Source organism: Bombina bombina, chromosome 9 (genome assembly GCF_027579735.1).
Source record: "Bombina bombina isolate aBomBom1 chromosome 9, aBomBom1.pri, whole genome shotgun sequence".
Taxonomy (NCBI): domain Eukaryota; kingdom Metazoa; phylum Chordata; class Amphibia; order Anura; family Bombinatoridae; genus Bombina; species Bombina bombina.
In genome coordinates, this window is record NC_069507.1 from 139046186 (window position 1) to 139071535 (window position 25350).

At 37.1% G+C, this 25350-nt stretch overlaps 1 protein-coding gene across 1 annotated transcript in view; it reads left to right on the forward strand.

Annotated features, from left to right (window-relative positions):
* LOC128640077 (uncharacterized) overlaps positions 1 to 25350 on the forward strand; it is a 227037-nt gene that overhangs the window by 468 nt on the left and 201219 nt on the right. The window lies entirely within an intron of this gene.

A 25350-nucleotide genomic window follows, 5' to 3' on the forward strand; every position in this document is an offset into this window, starting at 1 on the left:
CCGTGTTGTGAACAATTGGGTAGATGGCGAAAATGTATAGTGACAAAGGATGGCAACGTTATATAGAGGTTTTATCGGATTTTCTCTTTCTATACTTGCTCCTCCAGAGAGCGGCTTCATATATTTCTACAAATGGTTAAAAACCGTCCAATACTCAAATGTGGAGAAGTGAGCTTGAGCTTTATGTTTTAGTTCCATTGCATCACATTTCCCTTTAAAAAAAATCCTAAATATATAGTTATATCAAATTAAGCACGAAACCCTGAAAATGTTCATTCATATTTCAGATAGAGCATTTTAATTTAAAGTTTTACATTTTTGTTCTGTTAGTATCCTTTGTTGATAAACTAGTCTTTTAAATCAGATGTGCATGCGTTTGCAGCACTATGGCTGCAGTTTTGCAAGCATGTTATACATTTGCAAGAACACTAGATGGCAGCACTTTTTTTGTATGTAATGCTCCTTCCTGGTTATCTGTTCAATAAAGAATACCACGAGAACCAAGGAAAGTTAAACAGAAGTTAATTGAAAGCTTTTTAAAAATGGTATGTTTTGTCTGAATTTAGGTTTCTTGTTCCTTTAACCTCCTTATTTTTTATAGTTCTATAAGATACATCTCTTTTAGCATAGTTTAGCCAGTCCTAGACACGTACAATTTTAACCCATGCCTTTTTTTAAGGTATCTGTGCATGTCTTTAATACAAAAAAGTTTCCTGATTCCTCAGGTTTGATACTTTTATTTGACATGCCTAATTGTGTGTGGTTAAATAGATATATTCTATTTTCATTTGCAAAATTATTATATATTTTTTGTTACAAAGTGTATGCTCTTTAATGTTTTCCAGGAATAATTGGGTATATAGAGCATATGTGAGATTGACATTGCTGATTGTAAATAAAACATTAAAGGAACATTGTTGTTAAACATCGAAATGCACATCACTACATTTCAATATTGAATAGACATACTTTTTTCCAGTACACTTGTAGAAGCAAAATTGCTTCTGGTAACGGCTATTCATATGTGTTGACCCATAATGAGACTGCCTGCTCGTGACCTGTATCATATTGGAAACGCTAGAAATTGTACCATTTAATAATCAATAATACTGGCAGACTTCTGACTTCAAATGCCTTGTGCAAAGTAAAAACTAGCACTTCCTGTCCTAACAGGATTTTTGCTAATACAAGTGTATTGCAAAAATACCTTTTAATTGTGAATATAAGCTTCCAAGAGTTATATCTCACAATCCATATTTTTCTGAAATTGGTCTGTTATCTCCCTTTTTTGGAAAATGTACAATATATTTGTACATTTTATAAATGGAGTATTTCATTTTAGATCTCACTATGTACCTTTTTTTTATTTTATTTTTTACCCCTTAATGACCACAGCACTTTTCCATTTTCTGTCCGTTTGGGACCAAGGCTATTTTTACATTTTTGCGGTGTTTGTGTTTAGCTGTAATTTTCCTCTTACTCATTTACTGTACCCACACATTATATACAGTTTTTCTCGCCATTAAATGGACTTTCTAAAGATACCATTATTTTAATCGTATCTTATAATTTACTATAAAAAAAAATATAAAATGAGGAAAAAATGGGAAAAAGCACACTTTTTCTAACTTTGACCCCCAAAATCTGTTACACATCTACAACCACCAAAAAAGCACCTATGCTAAATAGTTTCTAAATTTTGTCCTGAGTTTAAAAATACCCAATGTTTGAATGTTTTTTTTTTTTTTGTTCAAGTTATAGGGCCATAAATACAAGTAGCACTTTGATATTTCCAAACCACTTTTTTTTTTTTTTTTTTTTAAGACATCCCAAAGTATTGATCTAGGCTCTTTTTGGTATATTTCATGCCACCATTTCACCGCCAAATGCGATCAAATAAAAAAAAAAAAACTTTAGGTTTCTCACTGAAATTATTTACAAACAGCTTGTGCAATTATGGCATAAATGATTGTAAATTCTTCTCTGGGATCCCCTTTGTTCAGAAATAGCAGACATATATGGCTTTGGCGTTGCTTTTTGGTAATTAGAAGGCCGCTAAATGCCACTGCGCATCACACGTGTGTATTATGGCTAGCAGTGAAGGGGTTAATTAGGTAGCTTGTAGTGAGCTTGCAGGGTTAATTTTAGCTTTAGTGTAGAGATCAGCCTCCCACCTGACACATCAGACCCCCTGATCCCTCTCAAACAGCTCTCTTGCCTCCCCCACCCCACAATTGTCCCCGCCATCTTAAGTACTGGCAGAAAGTCTGCCAGTACTAAAATAAAAGCTGTTTTTTTTTTTTTTTTTTTTGAGCATATTTACATTTGCTGCTGTGTAGGATCCCTCCCCCTCTACCTTAATGGGTGCCATCTTGGTTACTGGCAGCTGTCTGCCAGTACCCAGTTTAGATTAAAAAAACGTTTTATTTTTTTTTGTGCCTTTTCTGTAGTGTAGCTTCCCCCCAAAGACCAACCCCCCACCCGCTCCAAGTACCCTGAGGTATAATATATAGCAAACTCCCACCCCCACTTCTTTAGAAAAAAAAATCTGTAGTATAGCGGTTCCCGTCCGCCACCCCCGTGCACGTGCGTCAGTGCACGCCCCCATCTATGGCCGCCCACTCGCCTCCCATGTCGGCTCCCACCCACCAACGATACCAGCAATTAATGTCCGGTGCAGAGAGGGCCACAGAGTGTCTCTCTCTGCATCAAATGGCCAAGGAGGGTTATTGCAGGATGCCTCGGTATCGAGGCATCACTGCAATAACCGGAAAGCGTCTGGAAGCGATCAGGATCGCTTCCATCTCTTTCCAAGACCTACGACGTACCCCGTACGTCCTCAAGCATTAACACTGTGGGGTTTTTTTAGGTTGTACGTCGTCGGTCATTAAGGGGTTTTAGTAGTAGGAGTATTATTTCTCGTCTGTCTCTACATTTAACTGTAGTCACGTGATCAATATCCGCAGCGCGTGAGCATGGAATGGTATCCGCTACGAGCAATTGCAGACTTGCTCTGTCAGCACTATGCAAGCGCAAATTCTTTTACACATGCTTCATACTCATGCATGTATGATTTCCCCCTACTGCGCATTCGAAAGGTAACGCACATTGCTGATTGGAATATTCATTCATCAAATAGAATAATCGCTCTGGTTGGTCAATAGCTTTCAGCTATTTTAGTGACTGCCTGCCGGGGCTGTCAGCTTTTGAGTGGACAGCATGAAGCTGGTTCTAAAAAATAGGAAAAGGGTGGTGGTTATTATTATTTCAACTTTTTACAAAAATGCTATGTATTATCAATGTACTTTGGTAACAGAAGACTGCTTATTAAAATAGTTTTATGACCCTTTAAGGCCACGTCTAATCTGAATGCATTTTGACAGTTTTTTAGTTCATGTGTCATATAGATAACATTGAACTCACACACGTGAAGTTACCTAGGAGTGAGCACTGATTGGCTAAAATGCAAGTCTCAAAAGAACTGAAAAAAGGGGGCAGTTTGCAGAGGCATAGATACAAGGTAATTATACAGGTAAAGTGTGTATTATAACTGTTGGTTATGCAAAACTGGGGAATGGGTAATAAAGGGATTATCTCTTTTTAAGCCGCAAAAAAATCTGGTGTCGACTGTCCCTTTAAATACACATTTAAAACTGTACACTTAAAAGCATCATGCATTTATCATAATTAAATGCCTACTAAATATGCTTTTATAAAGCACTATCATGTTTCGAAATGATGCATAAAAGGATTATAATTTACCATTTCATATCTGATCTCAATGGGTGCCTGCTGTTTAGCATCCTGGCACAGTGGATACCTCTCCTTACCAGTTGCAATTCCAGTGCACATGGCGGAAAGCAAAAGTAAGATACAACTTACGAGAACCATTTGTCTGTCCTAGTGTTTTTCTGGTGGCCATAGATTTAATGGTATCTAGTAAGTGGTTGGAAGCTTGGTACTAGGATCTGATTAGTTGATTATAGGATTCTGTTATTGGTATTTAATAACTATGTAGTGTTACTGGTATCTAAAGGAGTAAATACTAGCCTGTGTCATAGAAGCCAAAGGGTTAATCACGTGCATTTGTGTTATTTTATAATATGCATGTGTTTATATAGAACATTTTGCCAGCTTGGTGGTATTATGAAGTAACCAGGTGGGGGCAGTGTAATATTTTCTAAAATATAATTTTCTGCTATCCAAAGAACAAAATAATTGCATAATTTAACATAAATTTATTTTAATGCAATAAAGAATAAACCTTTTTAATATTGGCAAATTTTATCTGGGTTGTCTGTAAAATCAACGGATTGGTGCACCGTCTAAAAAGGTTCTGGGGAGTATGTATGTATATTTCTGTTGTTGGGTTTCTCTGTTTGATTTTGTGTATACATACTGATCATCACACCAATAAGAGCTTTTTAAACAACCCATTCCAAAACCATGGGCATCAATATTGAGTTGGTGGCTACAACAGCTGCAACTCCTGGAAAGGCTTTCCACAATATTTTTATGTGTTTGAGGGATTTTTTTTTTTTTTTCCGTTCAACCAAATACAGCATTTGGGACATAAGACACTAATGTTAGATAAGGTCTTGCTTGTAATTGGAGTTCAGTTCATCTCAAGATCTGGCTTGCAGTTGGGATTCCAGTTCATCTCAAATGTGCTCGGTGGGGTTAAGATCAGGGCTCTGCATGCCACTTGAGTTCCTCCTCACCAGACTCCTCAAACCATGGACCTTGTATCCTGTAGCATTGAGATGACCCTTTACTGGAGCTAAGGGGCCTAGACTAAACCCTGAAAATAGCCCCAGACCATTATCCCTTTTTTTCACCAAACTTTATAATAGGCATTATGCATTTCAGTGGGTAGTGTTCCCCTGGCATCTATGGCACACCCAGATTTGTCCATCAGACTGCTAAATAGTAAAGTGCGATTAATTACTCCAGAAAACGCATTTCCACTGCTCCAGGGTCATGTGGTGGCATGCATTGCACCCCCCCACACACACACACTTCCTGAACTCCAGTGCGGTACAGGGTAACAGCACATTGCAGAAAAGGTAAGTCAGGGCTTAAAGGGACACTGAGCCCAAATTTATTTTGTGGTTTAGACAGAGCAACTTTCTTATTTACTCTTGTTATCAAATTTTCTTTGTTCTCTTACTATCTTTATTTGAAAAAGGCTTCTAAGCTAAGGAGCCAGACACGTTTTGGTTCAGCACCCTGGACAGCACCTGTTTATTGGTGGATGAATTTGATTCCATAATTATTCCATACCCTAAGTTTCAGACTGCAGGTGTCCCTAGGCTTTCCCTCCTCTTCACTCTCTTGCATTGGCTCTGCTTTTAGACACAGATTAATCGGCTGCTACTGAGATCACAAACGGAACACGTTTGTAGAAAGTGAAAGTAAAACAGCCAATTTATAAATGTATGCTAAAAGCAACCACTAGATGGAGCTGGTTTGCAAGAAATCACTTTCAAATCAATGCAGTACAGCCACATCTGAGGATATATATATATATATATATATATATATATATATATATATATTTTTTTTTTTATATATATATATATATATTTTTTTTTTTTTATATATATATATATATATATATATAATCGCATACTCCTGCGATTTTGAAATTGTGATTAATCGCATCATGCGATTAATTGTGCAGCCCTACTGTGTACATACCAAAATACTGGCTGACAAGATGACTGAGTCTCCAGAAGCTTGGTGGAAGAGGAATATTCCGGCATAATGATCCAAAGCACACTGCTAAAATCATGGAAACATTTCTAAAGAAGAAAAAAGTGAAAACTATGACTTGGCCAAGTATGTCGCCTAACTTGAATCCAATACACCTTTGGGGTATTTTAAAGCAAAGGTAGAGCAAAAAAAACCTCCATGCTAAGCAGGATTGAGTCTGTTGTAAAAAAAAGATACAAAGTATTGAAAAAATAAGATTTGAATCTCAGAAATGAAAGGTATACTGACTTTTTTGTTGTTGTTGCCTTGAGTACCTACTGTGGGACCTGTATATAATAACTAGTATTTATATAGAGCCTTTTTCCCAGTGGGACTCAAAGCACTTTTTCAGCGCTCGCTCTCGGAATTAACCAAATCGGCAGCTGAATATTAATAGTTCTTATTACCCAATTTAATGGTACTCATTTTATCGACCTCGGAAGGGCTGAGTCGGCCCTGCCGGGATTTGAACCAGTGACCTTGGATCTTTTAAACAGGCTTTTTTTGTAGTCGGGGCATTTACCAACTGAGCTACCTCACCGGTATATAAATACAAGAAAGTTTGACATCTGTACATAATCACAATTTTATTTGTTGTAATGTTTAAAAAATAAATAAATTGCATAACGAGTAAACATACTTGAATGCTATCTCAAAACCTTTCTAAAGGGCAACATTTATTAGTCTGCATTTGCTGCTTTTTTGGCTATGTGAAGCAGGATTGCATAAGCAAGCCTACCACCACATATTTTAAGGGATATGAAACCCAATTTTATTTTTTATTATTCAGATAGAGCATGAGATTTAAAAAAAAAAATGTATCCACCCTGATATATATAGTATACAGCAGAATCTTAAATTGAATTATTCAAAATTGTATCACCTTTCAATAATTTCATTATTTCTAAGTTGGTAAGTAGAATATTTCCTTATATGAACATTAAAAAGCAAATATTAAAGTCTATATTGAAAATACAGGCCCCCCAAAGTAGAAACTCAATGCAACAATATTAAATAGGTGATCACTGAAACAAAATTGAGTACATCAGTGATTTCCAATTGGCCTGATTGCATAAACAGTTGTAAAATGACCAGTGTCTATCTGCATATGTTGTGACATGCTATTTAAAACAACTTTGAACTCAAAGACTGCAGATGACCGTGTGCAGAGTAAACTGTTACTCGTATTATGCTCTGAACTTAGTTTTCTCAGTGCAACTCAAAATATGTAACTGATCCAGAGTAAAAATACTTTGTCAATACATTGAGTAAAAAGTATTCATGCAATGATTGCAAATAATGTGGACAATGTTAGCAATGCAACTTACCGCCAGCCTTTGATCTTCAGCCTGCTGCGATTAAACAGACGGCTCCAGCGTGTGGGCTGGCTGTAAGGGCACTAGCTAGGGACTGGAGGTGGGAAAGACTTGCTTTGTAGCTAGTGTGTAAGATGGACGTATTCATATGCAGTTAAACCCACTGCAAGGTTTATCATTTTTAGAAGCTTTAGCAGCAAAATTGCTAATGCGTACAAATTACAAACTTTATCTTCTTTTGATGCTTAATTTAAATAGCCCATATTTTGGGTGGTGTATAATGTCCCTTTAAAGAAGTAACAAAAAAATCCAGAACCATTTACACACATTTTGATAAGAGGTGAAAGAAGCTTGCTTTGTAGTGCTAGTGGGATTAACTCAGTTCTCATAAAAAAAATTGTCCCAGTTTTTTTTTTTTTTTTTTTTTTTATCTATACCCCATGTACCATGTTATTAGCAAGTAGAAATGAACAGTGATAAAATGAAAAGGAAAAAGTACAAAGGCCTAAAATATACTTAACGTGTCCTTTGTTGGAAATAGCTGAGCACATTGGGTGAGCCAGTTAAAAGGCATATGTGCAGCCACCAATCCAGTAGCTAGCTAGTATCAATCAATGGATAGTAGTGTCTCAGCACTGTCAGTATAGATTATAGTAAAGAGTCATTGTATGTAAGGCTGTGGATTCGTCAAGTAATGCGCTGTATAACAGACAGTTCAAGAGTTTGGAATGCGTGTATAACGCTAAGCTCTTACCCGTGGATAGGCGGCTTCCCCTGTTACCTGTACATCACGGTTGCACTGGTCGATCATAAGGAGATATATAGGCGCATCCGCTTCATCTGTCCTGGGTTTCACATGCACTTCTGTGCTATAGAAGTTTCCTCCGTACGTATAGCTACTCGTCTCCCTCTTTCAACCTCTGGCAACAACTGATGACATCTGGTTTACTAGGCGTCTTCTCTTCAAACTCTCAGCGCAAATCCTCCTGTAGCCTTTCAAGTCTGTAACAGACTAGTGGAACTGTGCTCACCTCTCTCCAAAGTCCAAACGTTTAGAATAGCACAAATCAGGAGCACTAGTTAATCTGTTATGAATAAAAGTATAACTTATTGGAGAAATACAGCAGTGTAAAAAGTTACTATCGTAACCACAAAATAAGACATCAGTAAGCAGCGTATGCAATGCCCATAGTGCTAACACGTTTCGGCATTAGCCGTAGTCATAGCTATGACTACGGCTAATGCCGAAACTCGTTGGCACTATGGGCATCGCATACGCTGCTTACTGATGTCTTATTTTGTGGTTACGATAGTAACTTTTTACGCTGCTGTAATTCTCCAATAAGTTATATTTTATTCATAACGGATGAACTAGTGCTCCTGATTTGTGATATTCTAAACGTTTAGTAGCTAGCTAGTAGTGCATTGCTGCTCCTGAGCCTACCTGGATATACTTTTCAGCAAATAGTATCATGCTTTTCAACAAAGGATACCAATAGAACAAAGCGAATTACATAATAGAAGAACATTTGTTTAAAATTGCTAGCTCTGATTCATGTAAGCTTTTGACTTTAATGTTTAAGAATATTTACGGACTAAAGTGCTACCGTATTACCCAGTTACATGTTACCAGATTAATGTGCTTGATTAATGACTAACACAGGGCACATCGTTTATCAGTGAAATATGATAGCATACTTGTTTTCTTAAAGGGACAGTCAGCACCAGAATTTTTTTGTTTATAAAGAAAGATAAGCCCTTTATTACCCATTCCCCAGTTTTGCATAACCAACACCGTTATATAAATACTGTTACCTCTGTGATTACTTTGTATCTATGCCTCTGCAAACTGCACCCTTATTTCAGTTATTTTGACAGACTTGCATTTTAGAAAATCAGTGATCACTCCAGGGTAACTTCACGTGCATGAGCCCAATGTTATCTATATGTAACACATGAACTAATGCCCTCTAGTGGTCAAAATGCATTTAAATTGGAGGCAGTCTTCAAGGTCTAAGAAAATTGCAATATGAACCTCCTAGGTTTAGCTTTCAACTAAGAATACCAAGAGAGCAAAGCAAAATTGGTAAGTAAAGTAAATTGGAAAGTTGTTTAAAATTACATTCCCTATTTAAATCATGAGTTTTGTTTTGTTTGGGGTTTTTTTGTTTTGTTTGGGGTTTTTTTTGTTTTGTTTGGGTTTTTTTTGTTTGTTTTTTTTTGGACTTGACTGTCCCTTTAACCTCTGGTCTTTTAATGGGCCTTGTGTTGATATTCCAGATCTCACTGCTAGCATAACATATAACAGGAGGCCTGCAGGAGGGAGGTTGTAATAGCGTGATCTTGTCGTTGGTGCCGAGACCCACGCTATTATGTGCCAAAAAACTTTAAAGGGCCGGTATACACCAATTTTTCTTATAACTGCATGTAATACACTACTATAAAGAATATGCACAGATACTGATCTACAAATCCAGTATAAACTTTTTATAAACGTACTTAGAAGCTCTGTTTAGCACTGATGATGTTAGACTGGGACACCCACTGAAAGGAGCTGGGGAATCAGGAACAGCAGACAACTCCCCCTTTATCTGCATATGAAAAGACTGATTATACAGGAGTCACTGGAATCTGTAGACATCAGTAAAAATCTAAAACTTTGGGGCTTGGTTAGGAGTCTGAAAATTAGCACGTTATAAAAAAAATAAAAATAAACATTTTTACAAAAACTCCCAGATGGGCTATATAAATGGATCATTTACAAAACGTTTGTGCAAATAAATATATAGTGTACAGGGGGGGCGTGTCCAGCAGCGGCCATAACGGGTCGCAATATCTGAGGCTCTTGAGGAGAATTTAGTAATCCGCCGATTATATTTGAAATTCCTCAGCATTATTTGTTCTTGACTGATCAACTTAAGCCTGTCAACACGATACCTTCCTTGCTGATTTTATGGGCCGATGGAACTGTAGGCAGCGGCCTGTTAAGAGTTTCATCTCCTCCTTCCCCCCCCCCCCCCTCTGATAACAGGGGGTAATAGCTGTAGGATGGCTTACAATAATATGGAGGACTTCACCACTGCATTACAATCCCTACTAACAGATATTGAGCAAAAAATGGATCGCAACTTTGCTGGCCTCAAAACGCTCGTGCAGAAGAGACTGAGCTCTTTGGAGAGAGCAGATGGAATATTCCGCCATGCAAGGGCGGGCACCCAGACAACAAGGAGTCTATCAGACAGAGAGTTTCTGCTAGGGGAGACCCTAAATGCTGTGGATCAACTAGCCACAGATTGGGAAACTAAAGGGGTCCGAATCCTGGAGAGAGATTTACCTGTGGCAGTTCTCTGGAGTGGTGCAGCCGGCCCTCTGATGAACTTCCGAAGCTTACCCCCTCAATCAATGAGTCTCCAGTTTACCCACTAGTAGCTGGCGACTCGATGAGGATCCAGAATGGGAGGGTGTAGTCATTTTGTGCTCTCTCATGGTGTACGGGACTGCTTTGGCGCTCCCGTGGTTGAGCTTGTTGGACTGTTTAGAGGCCCTTTCTTCCTGCGGCGACATATTTGCAGCTCCATGGATAACTACTTTAATCAATCCAGCTGGCTTACAAGGCCCTTTTGCTTTATGTGGAGTTGGGTGACAAGAGAACTTGGTAGTTCTCCTGTATATTTATATATATATATATATATATATATATACATACAATGTGTTTATTTAGATATCTTTACCGAAATTGTGAGTTTGGTTTTAATGTAGAAATATTTTTATATTATTATAGTGCTATAGATCACTACGGAACATATAGTGGATATGTACTTAAGACACTATGGAACAGGAAAGGTGTAACACTTCGGTGAATAGTTAACTAGCATGTCCTCTAGTTATGTTTAGTAGGGCAGAAACTACTTTTCCCCCGTCATACAAATGCCCTCATAGAATGTCTCCAATGTCCAGTTAAATTTCCACAAAAGCTGTATTTACGTGATAAATACCTGAGTATGCATAAGATAGGTGAACCTCCAATAGATCAATCTAACTCTGACAATGTCTGCTATGTATTAGTACACCACTTTCTAAGCTACTTACTAATTTTGTTGTCTTTTGACTTTGGTATATGTTGGGCTCCCATAGGTCCAAGAGTGATCGTTTGTATCATTCAAATTATTTACTGAATATTTCAATCAATTAAGAACCTCCCTTGAGCCACATTTTCTTCATCTTGGTACAAGTGACCATATTTACCCTAGGAGGTTTCATAGATCTTTTAAAATAAACAATGAGATATCTATGTCCATACTTATTATTATTATTATTATTATTATTATTATTATTATTAATCTATATTTCAGAATTGGTAAAATAGAGAGTAGACTACACAAATAAGTGCAGTCTAAAAGTCTAGGCAAATAGCACCTACAAATAACAATCAAAAATTGAGAAACAAGACAAATTGGAATGCGTGCAAAAATTGCTTTATGGTATCAAGATATATCAATGTACATAATAATAAAAAGTTGTCCCCTTCATACAACCATATACACATACGCACACATACTGAGGGGATCCCCCCAAAAATTCAAAGCGCTTGTTATAGACATTTACTAGAGTGTTGTACAGATATATGTGCTTATTATGCCAGAAATGTGAATCCATCTAGATAGATATGTAGGGGAAGAGCATCTATATTAATTATGTATTGGTTATATGTGTAAATTGATTATCAATATACATGAAGCAGATTCATCCATTTTCGATGGCCTCATCTAGTACTGTATGTGTATTCTGTATAATATATAAAAATATACAGTACTTTTGTATGGACATGTGATTGTTTGGTTTTGCTAATCATCTCAATAAAATTTATATATATATATATATATATATACGCACACACATGTCGTTTTGTTATTTTTTTATATATATATATTTTGTTTTTGTGTTTTTATATATTTTTTTTTTATATAATTTGATACAATTATTTTGCTCTTTGTGACAGTTCATTGGTTTTATAGCTTCCATATGGATCACTCACTACAGCAGCACAGCTACAGTGTTGCAACATTGCACAGAGCACTTCTTTACTTCCTTTCCCCTGGTGCTATACTTTTTGTAATGGCAGCTTCTCTGTGCAGCACCTGGGAGTTGCCTACCAGTGAGTTTAGAGAAGAGCAGAAGGTTGTCTAGATGCAACATGAGACCAGATCTGATATGCTCATGCCGTGCTCCCATGCACACTTGTTTGTATATACACACTAGGGGGCATATTTATCAAGCTCCGTATGGAGCTTGATGCCCTGTGAAGGCTCGCCAGAAACAGAAGTTTTCAAGCCGCCTGCTCTGAGGTGGCGGACAGAAATCAACCCGAACGAATACGATTTGGTTGATTGAACCCCCTGCTAGCGGCAGGGCGGCATTGCACCAGCAGTTCACAACAACTACTGGTGCAATGATAAATGCCAACAGCGTATGCTTTCGGCATTTATCAATGTGCAGTGGACATGATCCGCAATATCGGATCATGTCCGCTCGCACCATAGTAAATAAGGCCCCTAGGGCTGTGCGATATCAAAAGATATCTTGATTATTTTTTATTTTCTATGAAAAATTGCGATTTTATTAAAATATTTTTCATGGCAAATGTTTCTGAGAAGTTTTCTATGTGAGAGAGGCGTGTTTGTAAGTTCGACAATAGCCAAGCTGTTTGGGGGGTTAAGCCAAAATTTATCAACAGTGACTCTAATTTAAAGCTCCAAAATTTGAGTTGGGGAGATTTGTCTAGGCCTTAGGCATTGTTTGGTAGTTTTGCTGTAATTCTGACATTTTCTGCTGTATCAATCATATACTTCAAGGGACAGTAAAGTAAAAATATATTTTTATTCAGATAGAGCGTGCAATTTTAAGCACATTTTATTTCTGTTACTTTGCTTGTTATCCTTTGTTGAAAAGCATACCTATATGGGTTCTGGAGCGGCAATGCTCTACTGGAAGCTAGCTGGTGATTGCTGGCGGCATGTTTAGGCCTCTTGTTATTGGCTCACCCAGTGTGTTCAGCTATGTCCCAGTAGTGCGTTGCTGCTGCTTATTCTACACAGGATACCAAGAGAATGAAGCGCATTTGATAATATAAGTAAATTGGGAAGTTGTTTAAAATTGTATTTTCTATCTGAATCATGAAAGAAAGATTGGGGGTTTCCTGTCTCTTTAAACTGAAGATTACAAATTATTGAATATTTTTGGTACTTAGCAGCACTTTAACCCCTTAGTGACCAGAGCACTTTTCCATTTTCTGTCCGTTTGGGACCAAGGCTATTTTTACATTTTTGCGGTGTTTGTGTTTAGCTGTAATTTTCTTCTTACTCATTTACTGTACCCACACATATTATATACCGTTTTTCTCGCCATTAAATGGACTTTCTAAAGATACCATTATTTTCATCATATCTTATAATTTACTATAAAAAAAATTATAAAATATGAGGAAAAAATGGAAAAAAACACACTTTTTCTAACTTTGACCCCCAAAATCTGTTACATATCTAAAACCACCAAAAAACACCCATGCTAAATAGTTTCTAAATTTTGTCCTGAGTTTAGAAATACCCAATGTTTACATGTTCTTTGCTTTTTTTGCAAGTTATAGGGCCATAAATACAAGTAGCACTTTGCTATTTCCAAACCATTTTTTTCAAAAATTAGCGCTAGTTACATTAGAACACTGATATCTTTCAGGAATCCCTGAATATCCCTTGACATGTATATATTTTTTTTTAGTAGACATCCCAAAGTATTGATCTAGGCCAATTTTGGTATATTTCATACCACCATTTCACCGCCAAATGCGATCAAATACAAAAAATTGTTCACTTTTTCACAAATTTTTTCACAAACTTTAGGTTTCTCACTGAAATCATTTACAAACAGCTTGTGCAATTATGGCATAAATGGTTGTAAATTCTTCTCTGGGATCCCCTTTGTTCAGAAATAGCACACATATATGGCTTTGGCGTTGCTTTTTGGTAATTAGAAGGCCGCTAAATGCCACTGCGCACCACAAGTGTATCATGCCCAGCAGTTAAGGGGTTAATTAGGGAGCTTGTAGGGTTAATTTTAGCTTTAGTGTAGTGTAGTAGACAACCCCAAGTATTGATCTAGGCACATTTTGGTATATTTCATGCCACCATTTCACCGCCAAATGCGATCAAATTAAAAAAAACGTAAAATTTTTCACAATTTTAGGTTTCTCACTGAAATCATTTACAAACAGCTTGTGCAATTATGGCACAAATGGTTGTAAATGCTTGTCTGGGATCCCCTTTGTTCAGAAATAGCAGACATATATGACTTTGGCGTTGCTTTCTGGTAATTAGAAGGCCACTAAATCCTGTTGCGCCTCACACGTGTATTATGGCTAGCAGTGAAAGGGTTAATTAGGGAGTTTGTAGTGAGCTTGCAGGGTTAATTTTAGCTTTAGTGTAGAGATCAGCCTCCCATCTGACACATCCCACCCCCTGATCCCTCCCAAACAGCTCCCTTCCCTCCCCCACCCCACAATTGTCCCCGCCATCTTAAGTACTGGCAGAAAGTCTGCCAGTACTAAAATAAAAGGGTTTTTAAAAAAAAATGAAATGTTTTTTTAGCATATTTACATATGCTACTGTGTAGGATCCCCCCCTTAGCCCCCAACCTCCCTGATCCCCCCCCCAAAAGCGCTCTCTAACCCTCCCCTCTGCCTTATTGGGGGCCATCTTGGGTACTGGCAGCTGTCTGCCAGTACCCAGTTTACAATAAAAAGTGCTTTTTTGGGGGGTTTTTTGTTTTTTTCTGTAGTGTAGCTTCCCCCAACCCCCCACCCCCCACAAACAAACCCCCACCACCTTGCTGATTGTTTAGATTTTTATTTTTATTATATTTTTTATTTCCCCATTTTCTGCAGTGTAGCGGTTCCCACCCGCTCCCTCCCCGTGCACGCGCCCGCCCCCACCCTCCCGTGCACGCACGCGCGCCCGCCCGTGCGCGCCCCCAGCCACCCCCGCCCACGATCCCGCCCCCCTTCAGATCCACATGGCCATCAATGGCCGCCACCCGCCTCCCGGTCCGGCTCCCACCCACCAACGCCGGTAGCCACCGATCTCCGGTGCAGAGAGGGCCACAGAGTGGCTCTCTCTGCACCGGATGGCTTACAAACGTTATTGCAGGATGCCTCCATATGGAGGCATCACTGCAATAACCGGAAAGCAGCTGGAAGCGAGCAGGATCGCTTCCAGCTGCTTTCCACACTGAGGACGTGCAGGGTACGTTCTCAGGCATTAACTGCCTTTTTTCTGAGGACGTACCCTGCACGTCCTCAGTCGTTAAGGGGTTAATTTAGACAGGGCATATCATTTTAAACAACTTTCCAAATTACTTTTATCAATTTTGCTTCATTCTCTTGGTATTCTTTGTTTGAGGAGCAATACACTACTGGGAGCTAGCAGAACACAGGTGAGCGAATGACAAGATGAAAATGATGTGCAATCGGCAGCTAGCTTATGAGCTTTTACCTAGGTATACTTTTCAACATAGGATACCAAGAGTTTTGAAGCAAATTCGATAATAGTAAATCTAGAAGGGAATATTAAATCCAAATATTTTGGATTTAATTTCCCTTTACTGGGCATTCGCTACAGAACAAGCATAATTTAAATTAGTTGTGCCGTACAACCTTATAGGGTTGTGTGATCCTTGTTAAAATATAGTTGCTAGTTGTCATGGAAACTATGTTCCGTAGCTTTTAAAAGCTCTTTTTGTGGTATTTTTTAGCTGCATCCCACATGTACTGCGCTTTAGCTTTAATAGTAAGAGGGTGTTGGTTGTGCACAGAAACAAATTACTTGTGTTGTAAGTAGAATTTAAAACATTCGCTCGTCTTTGGTAATACTAAGTCACATATGAGGGTAGGTATCCTGGGTTTGGTGACTATCTCTATAATCATAGGTACATTACCGGTGACTTTCGCACAAGACAATTATCTACAACACTAATAAACATAAGAGAGATTTGGAAAGAAAAGACCAATTGAATCTTTTTTAAAAAAAAATAAGCAACAAAAAAAGTCTTAACAGGACAGTGTACTCAAACAAGCAGCTAATAAAAGTTCATAATATTCAAAGATGCTGCACGAGCACCCTTTCAAATAGTTTGGGCTCTCACCCAAACCTCACTGGGAGGTTGTCTTCTGCTTCTTGTATACACAGCTATAGAAACGTTAATATGACTTACATTTTCAGTATAGGTGGTAGTTTCAACAGGCAAATCGGCTATTTTGTAAACCTTTTAATACACTCCAGCAGGTTAAATAGAATATTAGGAACACATTAAAGGGGATAAATGTTAACAGTACAATATCATTTTAAATGTATTCACCATCTGTTGTAAAGGCCACAATACATATATTAAAGGGACAGTCTAGTTCAAAATAATCTTTCATGATTCAGATAGAGAATGTAATTTTAAACAATTTTCAAATTTACTTTTCTCACTAATTTTGCTTTGTTCTCTTGGTGTTAGTTGAAAGCTAAACCTATGAGGTTCATATGCTAATTTATACGCCCTTGAAGGCCGCCTCTTCTCTCGTGGCATTTTGACAGGTTTTCACCACTAGAGGGTTTTAGTATGTGTGTCATATAGATAACACTGTGCTCACGCACGTGGAGTTCATGTGAGCCAGCTCTGATTGGCTAAAATGCAAGTCTGTCAAAAGAGCTGAAATAAGGGAGCAGTTTGCAGAGGATTAGATACAAGGTAATCAGAGGTAAAAAAATGTATTCCTATAACTGTTGGTTGTGCAAAACTAGGGAATGGGTAATAAAGGGATTATCTTTTTAAACAATGCAAATTCTGGTGTAGACTGTCCCTTTAATAGTCTGTGACCAAAACAAATTCTTGCTATCAAATCAGTCTGGTATTGTAGCACATATGAAAAAGTTAAAACCTGAGAGATTCAGTAGGTGGCATGTGTGTACATAATGTCCTCCAAACCTATTTTAAAGGTTCACATCGTTTTGAAAGGAAACATAATTAGCATTTTCTTCAAACAATGGTGATCATTTTCATATTTTGTGGTGAGGATTGCATTGATATCAATAAACGGTAAATAAGGCTATTTCCCTTTTTTAATTGATTAGGCATACATTGTTTCTCATTTATTTTTATTTATAGAAAAGTCAAACATCCTAGAAAAGTAGTATCCAAAACTGCAGCCTTTTTAACCCAACACTTAAAGGGACATGAAACCCATATTTATACGTTCATGGCTCAGAGAGAGAATACTATTTTAAACATTCTTATTTACTTCTATTATCTAACTTGCTTCATTCATTTGATATCCTTTGTTAAAGGGACAGTCTAGTCCAAAATAAACTTTCATGATTCAGATAGGGCATGTAATTTTAAAGTTTTCCAATTTACTTTTATTACCAATTTTGCTTTGTTCTCTTGGTATTCTTAGTTGAAAGCTTAACCTAGGAGGTTCATATGCTAATTTCTTAGACCTTGAAGGCCGCCTCTTAAGAATGCATTTTAACAGATTTTTAACCACTAGAGGGTGTTAGTTCATGAATTTCATATAGATAACACTATGCTCATGCACGTGAAGTCACCTGGGAGCTATCATTGATTGGCTAAGCTGCAAGTCTGTCAAAAGAACTGAAAAAAGGGGCAGTTTGCAAAGACTCAGATACAAGATAATCAGAGGTAAAAAATATATAAATATAACTGTTTGGTTATGCAAAACTGGGGAATGGGTAAAAAAGGGATTATTTTTCTTTTAAAACAATAACAATTCTGGTGTAGACTGTCCCTTTAAAGAGTAGCAATGCAAATGGTTGAGCCAATCACATGAGGCATCTATGCTCAGTCAGCAGCTACTGAGTATATTCAGATATACTTTTCAACAAAGGATATCAAGAGAATGAAGCAATTTGGAAAGATGTTTAAAATCGCTCGCTCTTTCTAAATCATGAAAGAAAAAATGTGGGTGTCATGTCCCTTTAAACTTTCTTAGTTGCTCAATATACCTGATATTTTTTATTTTTTCTCTTGTTTTGTCTGTGCCTCCATGATTCTGGAAGATTTTTTTTCCCCCCTCTTGTTTAATTGAGTTATAAAAACAATTGCTACTGCCTGAAGCAGCATACAAAACGTATCACTTTGTGCTCTAAGATGACCAAATCATTTTAATATTGGATGGTTTAAATTAACTCGCATTAATATTTGGATTCTGAGGTTCCTGAAGGAGAGTACCTGCATTGCATAACCTTCCAGTCATAGATCGACACCATTGAAAGTACCAAGAACGTTGATTTCTTTGAGTCTAACATTCAGTGCTTTGGACTTTGCTGGTATATTACAAATGAAAAGGAATCCACTGCTGCATTAAGAAGTTCTTTTTCTATAAAACCAATCCGAATGGAGAATTGTTCTCTGTATCACTTGTTTAATCGTTAAGATTTGTTCTACTGTTTTACATTTGTTTTATAACCAGTGGATAATGTATTTCCCTGTATTTGGGGGATGCATGATAATAATTGTACTTTTGATTTCATCTAAAGTAATAAAACAAAGTAATATGTCTGTGTGGTGTTTAAGATAATTTGGAATGCTAAGCAGGTTCAAAAATGGCAACAACATATTTCATTCTACTTTATACATGATAGGACCCTCTAAACAGCATAAACCACATGCAAGACATGATTTTCTTTAAATTAAGGGTTCTCATGCTCCTATACATTTTATTCCTATGACTTGCTTTCATCTGCCTTCTATTTTAGTACCAAATGGGTCAAGTGATATATTTTAAGTTTCATCTTTGATTTGAAGGACTAAAAGGCATTGATGGATAATCATATAAGCATAGTATATGCTAACTGCTTCTATTTGTATGGAATGTAAGGTAGCCCTTCTCTTATCTCACTCAAATGAATAAAAATGATATTTTGAAGATGTCCCATTTTTATTTCTTTAGTTGTATTGTTTTTGTCTGTCATGATCACAACGGAAAGTAGCTTTTGGAGTTGGCCTAACTCTGTAGGTCCAGGGCACACAGCATTAAACTATCCCCTATCGCACATTAGGTATAGAAGTATTATAATACTACTTGTGAATTTTCCATGAACAAAGAAAATAGAAAAATGCACTGTTGTTAGTAGACAACAATATATAGTGTTAGTGATAACTGTCAGATGCAAAGGGTGTTCCATTACAACCAATTAGAAAAAAGTACCTACATAATTAACAATGATTTTCCAGATAGATCATTTAAGGGAACCACAACACCTGCTTCAAATGTTCTAAACTAACTTGTTGTAATTGTACAAAATAAACTAGCTATCAATTATTTATGCAGTATTTTCATTATGTTGTAGAAAAGCAGCTTCATAATTTAAAGTTTAATCAGCAGCCTAGCACTTGCTATGTCTGCTGCCATATTGTAACGCACATCTTCAACATTAGTAGGTCACATGACGCATACAGCACCTTCTATTTCTAACACTGAGGAAGCAGAGTGAGGACTGCAGTTTCAAAGACGAACGGCTTCAGACACTGCTATATTTATAAATAACAAGAGCAGGGAGGGAGACTCAGGGCTGTAAGTAACGTAGATAAATGCAGAAGTATCTGGTACAATTATATCTGCAGCAGGAGTTTGCTTTCTGTCTCCGTAGCTTTTCTTCCCCTGTGCATTCCTCTCCCACTTCCTTTCCTGCTCTTGGTATTTACAATTATAGCAGTGACTGAAGCCGTTTTTAGAAGACACTGCAGTGATCCCTCTGCTTCCTCAGCGTTAGTAATAGAAAGAGGTGCCGTTTTAGTCACATGACCCACTGTAGGGGAAAGTCTTCAATATGGCAGCAGACATAGCAGATTGTAGTCTGCAGATCATCATTAAAATTATAAAGCTGTTTTCTGCAACAGAATGCAGTAAGATGAATACTGCATGCAGAATTGTAGTTAGTTTATTTTGCTTAACCAAAGAAAGTTAGTTAAAAACTTTTCAGGCAGATGTTGTGGTTCCCTTTTAATGGGGACAAGAATAATATGAAAAAAGTAATTGAAATGTCCATACCATATGAATGAGTGTTTATGGGGAAAAAAGTGACATAATAAATTTTGCAATAATACAGGTAGGGCTGCAACAACTAATCGGTAAGATTGATCATAACAATAGTTGTCAAAGAATCTCATTATCAATTAGGTGGTCAGCGATTAGTTGCTTAATTGCACAGCACCAGCTGCTTCAATCCGATGGACTCCTGCACATGGTATTGTGCAAACATTTTTTCTCTATCCGATTAAATGGATGATTATTGTCCGATTAATCGGATAGAAAAAAGATTAAAAAAATAAATAAATTCATTTTTTTGCACAATCTTAGTTGCAGTAGATCATCAGATTAAAGCAGCTGGTGCTGTGCAACTGACCAACTAATTGCTGACCACCTAATTGATAATGAGATTTGTTGACAACTATTTTTATGATCAAACTTTACGATTAGTTGTTGCAGTCCTAAATACAGATAACCCTAAATTTGACTGACCGCATACATAAAAAAAAAGTGGGTCATTGTAATTGCACGTTATCTAAATTCTATTTTGAAACAATGGAATTACCAGCAGGGGCAAGCCGAGCGGGAACTCATGGGAACGGAGTTCCTGCACTATTTTTGCAGGAGGAACTAAGTTCCCTCTGGACAGAGAACAGAAATGTTTTAGTAAACAGTTCTGCTGCTGGTGGGAGGAGCAGGGTACAGTCTGTTGGAAAGATAGTGAGAGCCTCTAGGGCAGTAACACTTCCTACAATACACTAAATACAAGCCTGTCAGTGGTCCTGCTGTGTGATCACCACGTACTGTGTTTAACACATGGTGCTTACATTTCTGTGTGGCTTGCTCTGGGGTTATTTAGTTCCCCTCACCAGAAATAGGACTATTGCACCTTAAAGGGACAGTTAACTCAATGTTTTATTGTTTAAAAATATAGATAATCCCTTTATTACCCATTCCCCAGTTTTGCACAGCCAACATGGTTATATTAATATACTTTAACCTCTGTGATTGCCTTTTATTTGTCTCTCTTGACAGCTCCTTGATCACGTGACTTTTTTTTTTTTACTATTGACTTGCATTTCAGCTGTATTGTGCGTAACCCACGGGCGTGAGCACATTATCTATATGGCCCACATGAACTAGCAGTCTCCTGTTGTGAAAAGCAAATAAAAAAGCATGTGATTAAGAGGCTGTCTATAGTGGCTTAGAAACAGGCAGAAATTTAGAGGTTTAAATGGTATAAAGTATATTAATATATCAATGTTGGTTGTGCAAAGCTGAGGAATGAGTAGTAAAAGCGCTATCTAACTTTTTAAACAATACATTTTTTAGTGTTGACTGTCCCTTTAAAGGGACACTCGATCAAAATTAAACTTTCATTATTCAGATAGACCATGCCATTTTAAACAACTTTCCAATTTACTTCCATTAACAAAATGAGCACAGTCTTTTTATGTTTAAACTTTTTGAGTCACCAGCTCCTACTGAGCATGTGCAAGAATAAGTGTGTATGCATTTGTGATTGGCTGATGGCTGTCACATGGTACAGGGGGAGTCAAAAAAGACATAACTTAAAATTGTCAGAAAAAAAATCTACTCATTTGAAGTTCAGACTAAGTGCTATTGCATTTGTCTTGTTATCCTGCATTTGTTGATTATGCAAATCTACAGTGTTGACTGGTCCTTTAAGTGGTTGAGACTCTGTGACAGAGGAGGATTCTCAGGCCCAAATATAAATAATGTGTGTATATATATATATATATATATATATATATATATATATATATATATATATGTGTTTTAATTTTACACAGGAATACACTTATAGGATTATAAAACTGAACAAAGTGTTCTGAACAAAACATATAAATCAAAGTATGGCATTAAAGGAACAGGAAACTACAACATTTTCTTTCATAATTTGGATAGAACATACAATTTTTACACAACTTTTCCAATTTTCTTCTTTTGTCAAATTTGCTTCATTCTCTTTTTTATATCTTTTTTTTTTTTTTTACGCCTGTAAACTAAGAGCTACCTGTATAATGAAAATATTTGTATTTTATGTAAATAAATTGTTTTTATTGGTGTGTATGGTTGGTTATACCTTTTCACATTCAGTCTTCAGTTAGTTTGTATAACCATTACTGGAAATTTCAGGGAAAACCATCGCAAAGAATAATTAGCTTTTTTGCTATGTTTTTAAACAGAAACGCATGTCTCTGGGATTCCTCTTCTTCAGAAACAGCAGCCCAGCCATCTATAGTCTTGCCATTGTTTTTTGGCAATTAGAAGGCTGCTAGTTGCAGCTGCGCACCACACTTGTCAAATATATGGTAGTGAAAAGGTTAATCAGTTAGTGTAGGGATTACCCTCCTATCCTCTTAAACAGATCTCTTCCCTCCACGCCCACACACACTCTGGTCACCACATCTTAGTTACTGGCGGATAGTCTGCCAGTATGCATTTTAGGGCATTTTTTTTTAAAATATATTTCATCTAGTGTAGATCCCTCCCTGATTCCCCACAAACAGCTATCTCTCATTCCCACTGCTCCCCACCATGTTTTATTGGCAGTTAATATTAATATTAAATACTATGCACTGACAGCTCTCTGAGCAAGATACTGGTCAAAAGGATTTTGCATTAAGCATATTTTAGATACGTTTCACATGCACATTCACAGTAGCTTTCACTTAAAACTGTGATACATTTCAGTTTTGGCTGGAATGTCCCTTTTTTAATAGAGGCATACATTTTATCATCTGTATTCGTACCAACATCTATTGAAAGGCTATGTCATGCATATCTGCCCCCTATCTTCTGAACGTTTTAGAAATAACAAAAAAAACAACCCTGACATCTTGCTCTTGATTATAATAACGCTCATGTTTCTTTTTTTGAGTCCTGAAAAAAATGATAGAAGAATCAAGTAAAATGTGTTTAAGAACCCTTTAAGAAAATATTTTTTTTCTGGAGTCCGCTTACTCAGGCAAGTGTGAAAGAGTTAATTGCCGTTAAAGGGAAATTGCACTAGAAAATGCATTTCCCCATAATGTGTTACAAATGACTTGTAATACCAGCTGCCAAGTAGTAAATTTATGGGTAAGTGTTCATTTTTTTTATTATTGGTTTTGCTCATTAAAACCATTGCCTAGTGTGAGCAAGGATATAACGATTTTAAATGGGCTGACCCGGCAGAAAGAGCAGACTCGTGTGTGTTTTTCTTTTCTGTATGCAAAGCCTAACATGTATTGAAACGATTATGGATGGGGGTTCGGTGAACTTTCCCACTTCAATCTGTAAGGCTTCATGATTTAGGTAGAGCATACAATTTTAAACAACTAACCAGTTTTTCGTTAATGATCAAATTTGCTTTCTTTTGGTATCATTTGTTGAAGGAGCAGCAATGCACTACTGGTTTCTAACTGAACACGTTGTGTGAGCCAATGACAATCATATTATTTATATATATATATAATATGCAGCCATCAATCAGCAGCTAGAACCTAGGTTCTGTGCAGCTACTGAGCTTGCCTAGATAAACCTTTCAGCAAAAGATAAGATAAGGAAGCAAATTAAATAGACGTAAATTGGAAAGTTGCTTAAAATTGTATGCTCTGTCTCATGGTCTAATTATGACTTTACTGTCCCTGTAAGTATAGGTGGAGGTTTAAACGGGCAAAATCACTTATTTCAAATGGAATAATAAAAGTAAGGGAGATGTTTGCAAACAATTGTAACACTCCAACAGGTAAAATGGATATTGGGAACACACTAGAGGGAAGAACATCTTATAGGACAACGTCTCTTTAAAGATGTAGGGAATACCCCTAAATATGGTCTGGACCCGTACTAACATAAATCTGTATCCCTAGGTTTTCTTCTCTTTGTATCTAAACCCTAACGCTTTATTAAAGGGATACTAAACCCCAATTATATATTTTATGATTTGGATTTAGCTCACTCGTTGATTATTTTGCTTTCAGAAATGAGAAAAAAAAAATTGGCTGGGCCCCTCTACCAACGCTGGAAGGTTTATTACTTCTGTTACTTCTTGCTTACATAGTTTTAATATATCTGATGCTATAGTATTGCCATATACAGTATACACAGTGGTTTTAAAAGGCAAAATTGACTTTTCCAAATCTCAAAATAAAGGTTAAAGGGATAGTAAACACCAAAAATTGTATTAAATAAAAAGATAGATGGGGGGGGGAGCCAACGGCCGACCATGATGGCTGCATCACTGAAGCTCCCATAATAAACTGGGTGCTTTCACAGATATTGTACCTGAATTGCAGAGACTGGAGTCTGGGAAGGGGCCTCTCCTGTTTTTCCCTCGCGTAGTAGTTGGGATAGGATACATTTTTAGTAGAGGCTTATGTAACTCCAACTTTTCTCAAGTTGCATGGGACAAATATTAACAGGACAGAAGCCTGCCTTTGTTTCTCTGTCTGCTCGTAGGATGTGAACCCATATCTATTGTTATGATCTTTTTAGTGTTAAGCGGCCACTAAGGCTAACTTTTTCATCATCCACTTTAAAGTTATTAGAGCACAGTATATCTCATACCCATAATGAATGTTCTTTTGTAATATGTCACAATGCTAACATGCCAATATTTACTTATATGTTATGGCTTTCTAATACTAAGCGCCCAAAACTAGGTATATCAAGTTTTCAATTATACAGTCTGGGTCATTCCACTACCCTAGTGATTGAAGTTACAATGAGACTAATATAGAGCCATTTAAAGACAATCTTGATAATAATGTGGGACGCTGCTTGCTTTCATTATGTAGTTTGCTGATGGCTTTTATAATATCGGCTGCAGACATCTAGTCTTTACACCTTGCCTGTGGGTTAGTGGGGAGCCCCGGGAGAGACACTTACATAAGTGTATGTGAAACAGATGCTATAGCAGCTATATTACAACTGTATTGATCATGGGTCACTGATACGATGCCTTTAATGATACTGTTAAACCTTTTATATGTGTCTGTCCGGTCTGGGGGTTTGAGGGGGCCCTTGGTAGGGACAAGTATATTTTGCTATTGTATTTTTATGTATCATTTCACTATTGTTAGAGACAATCCTTACATAATATGTGTTTCTCCTTCTGGACCAGTGGCCAGGGCCTCGAGGGAGTCCACATAAAGGAAGTTTAACCCACGAACACGCCAACCTATGATC